The sequence below is a fragment of the Silurus meridionalis genome, chromosome 29, assembly GCF_014805685.1.
Source record: "Silurus meridionalis isolate SWU-2019-XX chromosome 29, ASM1480568v1, whole genome shotgun sequence".
NCBI lineage: Eukaryota > Metazoa > Chordata > Actinopteri > Siluriformes > Siluridae > Silurus > Silurus meridionalis.
The window spans coordinates 11,856,158-11,861,157 of NC_060912.1; positions in this window are offsets into that span (position 1 = coordinate 11,856,158).

The following is a 5,000-nucleotide window of genomic DNA, read 5'->3' on the forward strand; positions in this document are numbered from 1 at the left end:
TGTGTGTGGGTGTGTGTGTGTGTGTGTGTGATAGAGAGAGAAGATCTATAGAATAATTAACAGACATAGTTTACACTACAGATTCAGAGTAAACTCACTGCAATGATGTGACATGTGTGTGTGTGTACTCACCTGTCCGCTGTAGGTGCAGGCTGAGATGCTTCATTTGGCAGTGTGAGCAGGAGCCATGAACATGGAGATTAAATCCCACCTTGTGACCTGTTTAGTGATGCTTCATCTCTCTCTCTCTTTTTCTTCTTTCTTTCTCTCCTCTCGCTCTCTGTCAGTCACTCGGCCCCTCCCTTCCTGCTTCTGTCCATCTGTTCATCTTGCTGTTTATTTTCTCTGTCATGTCTATGGGTTTGTCACAAGAAGGATACTGCTCCGTATGTGTGTGTGTGTTACTGCGTTCCTGTAAAGGTCAGACTTCTCTGACGGAAACAAAATGCGGCTTTTGTAGTGACACAAAGCGATTCAGCAGCTCCACTTATCAAACCACAGAAAACAGTGTGAGGGCTTCATGCATGGGGTGTGTGTGTGTGATAGAGAGAGAAGATCTATAGAATAATTAACAGACATAGTTTACACTACAGATTCAGAGTAAACTCACTGCAATGATGTGACATGTGTGTGTGTGTGATAGAGAGAGAAGATCTATAGAATAATTAACAGACATAGTTTACACTACAGATTCAGAGTAAACTCACTGCAATGATGTGACATGTGTGTGTGTGTTACTGCGTTCCTGTAAAGGTCAGACTTCTCTGACGGAAACAAAATGCGGCTTTTGTAGTGACACAAAGCGATTCAGCAGCTCCACTTATCAAACCACAGAAAACAGTGTGAGGGCTTCATGCATGGGGTGTGTGTGTGTGTTACTGCGTTCCTGTAAAGGTCAGACTTCTCTGACGGAAACAAAATGCGGCTTTTGTAGTGACACAAAGCGATTCAGCAGCTCCACTTATCAAACCACAGAAAACAGTGTGAGGGCTTCATGCATGGGGTGTGTGTGTGTGATAGAGAGAGAAGATCTATAGAATAATTAACAGACATAGTTTACACTACAGATTCAGAGTAAACTCACTGCAATGATGTGACATGTGTGTGTGTGTTACTGCGTTCCTGTAAAGGTCAGACTTCTCTGACGGAAACAAAATGCGGCTTTTGTAGTGACACAAAGCGATTCAGCAGCTCCACTTATCAAACCACAGAAAACAGTGTGAGGGCTTCATGCATGGGGTGTGTGTGTGTGTGTGTGTGTGTGTGTGTTACTGCGTTCCTGTAAAGGTCAGACTTCTCTGACGGAAACAAAATGCGGCTTTTGTAGTGACACAAAGCGATTCAGCAGCTCCACTTATCAAACCACAGAAAACAGTGTGAGGGCTTCATGCATGGGGTGTGTGTGTGTGTTACTGCGTTCCTGTAAAGGTCAGACTTCTCTGACGGAAACAAAATGCGGCTTTTGTAGTGACACAAAGCGATTCAGCAGCTCCACTTATCAAACCACAGAAAACAGTGTGAGGGCTTCATGCATGGGGTGTGTGTGTGTGTTACTGCGTTCCTGTAAAGGTCAGACTTCTCTGACGGAAACAAAATGCGGCTTTTGTAGTGACACAAAGCGATTCAGCAGCTCCACTTATCAAACCACAGAAAACAGTGTGAGGGCTTCATGCATGGGGTGTGTGTGTGTGTTACTGCGTTCCTGTAAAGGTCAGACTTCTCTGACGGAAACAAAATGCGGCTTTTGTAGTGACACAAAGCGATTCAGCAGCTCCACTTATCAAACCACAGAAAACAGTGTGAGGGCTTCATGCATGGGGTGTGTGTGTGTGTTACTGCGTTCCTGTAAAGGTCAGACTTCTCTGACGGAAACAAAATGCGGCTTTTGTAGTGACACAAAGCGATTCAGCAGCTCCACTTATCAAACCACAGAAAACAGTGTGAGGGCTTCATGCATGGGGTGTGTGTGTGTGATAGAGAGAGAAGATCTATAGAATAATTAACAGACATAGTTTACACTACAGATTCAGAGTAAACTCACTGCAATGATGTGACATGTGTGTGTGTGTGTGTGTGTGTGTGTGTGTGTGTGTGTGTGTGTGTGTGTGTGTGTGATAGAGAGAGAAGATCTATAGAATAATTAACAGACATAGTTTACACTACAGATTCAGAGTAAACTCACTGCAATGATGTGACATGTGTGTGTGTGTGTGTGTGTGATAGAGAGAGAAGATCTATAGAATAATTAACAGACATAGTTTACACTACAGATTCAGAGTAAACTCACTGCAATGATGTGACATGTGTGTGTGTGTGATAGAGAGAGAAGATCTATAGAATAATTAACAGACATAGTTTACACTACAGATTCAGAGTAAACTCACTGCAATGATGTGACATGTGTGTGTGTGTTACTGCGTTCCTGTAAAGGTCAGACTTCTCTGACGGAAACAAAATGCGGCTTTTGTAGTGACACAAAGCGATTCAGCAGCTCCACTTATCAAACCACAGAAAACAGTGTGAGGGCTTCATGCATGGGGTGTGTGTGTGTGATGTCAAGGGTTCTTCATAAGTTCTTCATGAGTTTTCCTTTTTTCTAAAACAGCACTATAACTATAACCGTAACATTTGTCATGTAACACTTACAATTGTTTTTTTAACGTTCCTGTAAATGTTTATAGAACGTTGCAGAAAGGTTCTGTTTAGAGCGTTGCAGGAGGCTCTGATGACGGTGGGTGATATCTAGCGGGTGTTTTCTTCATCTGTCCATTTCCTCCATACCATGGCGCTGTAAAATGTGGCATTTGATTGGACTGTGTTTCAGCTATGGAAATATGAATGCTTCCGCCCTGATGTGTTCTCGTTTCTATAGCAACAGCTCATTCAATGGGAATTAAAATGAGGAAAAAACAGGAGATGTTCAGGAATGTTTATGGAACAAATCTCCAGTGTCAGCACTGTAATATGAATAGGAACTCACTGCACACATGATCGTAGCTTTCCTCTGGATGAGGTGGCACCAAGATGCACTTTGAAAGAAGGCAAGAAAAGTTCTGACGAACTGAGGCTCCACCTCACAATTTTACAAAAGGACTTGAAGGTTGTGCTGCAAATGTATTTGTTCCAGAGACCACAGCACACCTTCAGAGGTCTGAAGTCCAGGCCTTGACAAATATGAGCGAAGGAAGAAGCATTACACAATATTAGGCAAGTGGTTTAAAAGTTCTGACTGACTGATGAGCATGTGTATGTATGGAGAGATAGAAAGAGATTGAGAAAGAAAGAGATAAAATAGGCTAAAGTATTTAGACCTAAATGGAAAGTATAGAGGAATGTGGGGAAATGAAAGATCAGTAGTTAAGGCTCTGGGTTACTGGTCAGGGGTTCATTCCCCAGTATAGTCAAGTTGCCATTCTTGGGTCCTTGAGCAAGGCCCTTAACCCTTTGTGTTCTATGGAATAGAGCAAGGTGTCAAAGAATAACATGTCCTTCAGTCTGTCAGTGCAACGTTCTGACCTCGCGGCAAGCCGGCATCATCCATTTAAAATTAATTACAGTAAAAACTACTACAGTCATTTAATGTGGAAAAAAATCCAGAGATCTTAAAGAGCCAAAGCCACACATGATGCTGTTGTCTGAGGAAACTCCAAGATCAGTGCTCACAACAACCCTATTTCTCCCTGTAAAAGTATTCCATTTACTATAAAACTTATAGTCTGATCAACTTTTCTCAGCTGGTTGACATGGGGTTTTTTGTGTGTGTTTGTGTGTGTGTGTGTGTGTGTGTGTGTGTGTGTGTGTGTGTGTGTGTGTGTGTGTGCACTTTCACATCTTGCTCACTCTTCAACACCAAAGAAACAGGCCGGTGTCTGTGGTTGGGGCCATGAAAGGGAAATGTGAAATGAAGAGACCCAAACATATGATAACAAAACATTGACTTACACCACAGGTTGATTCTTTGCACAGTTTCTGGTCAAAGGTTTAATGAAGGTAGAAATGTTTTTAACCTAATCTGAGAAATGTTTATTCTAATGCTAAAATCTAGAAAATGCTGATCTGCCTATCAGCCAAAACATTAAAACCACTGAGAGGTGATGTGAAGAACATTGATCATCTAGTTACAGTGGCACCTGAGAAGGGGTGGGATTTATTAGGCAGCAAGTGAGCAGTCGGTTCTTGAAGTTGATGTGTTGGAAGCAGAAAGATTGACTTTGACAAGGGCCTGGTTGTGATATCAAGATATCTGGGACAGAGCTTCTCAAAAGCAGCAGGAGTAAGTACCCACCAAAGATGCTACAAAGAAAGTACAACCGGGGAATCTGTGACAGGTTCATGGGTCGCTGATGAGCATAAGGAAAGAAGTCTGGTTAGATCCCATAGAAGAGCCAATGTAGCACAAACTGCTGAAAATGTAAATGCTGGTTCAGAAAGACAGAAGGCAGAACATGCAGATCAGCACAGCTTCCTGTGTAGGGAGCTGCAGAGCAGTCAGAAAGCCCATGCTGATCATTTACACCACCAAAAGCTCCAACATTGGACATCAAATCTGGAGCCAGTGGGAGTAGTGTGATGCTCTGGGTGATGTTCTGCTGGAAAACCTTGTGTCCAGGTCTTCATGTTGATGGTACGTTGATGTTATGCATCACTTTCCTAAAATTAATTACAGTAAAACTACTACAGTCATTTAATGTGGAAAAAATCCAGAGATCTTAAAGAGCCAAAGCCACACATGATGCTGTTGTCTGAGGAAACTCAAGATCAGTGCTCACAACAACCCTATTTCTCCCTGTAAAAGTATTCCATTTACTATAAAACTTATAGTCTGATCAACTTTTCTCAGCTGGTTGACATGGGGTTTTTGTGTGTGTGTGTGTGTGTGTGTGTGTGTGTGTGTGTGTGTGTGCACTTTCACATCTTGCTCACTCTTCAACACCAAAGAAACAGGCCGGTGTCTGTGGTTGGGGCCATGAAAGGGAAATGTGAAATGAAGAGACCCAAAC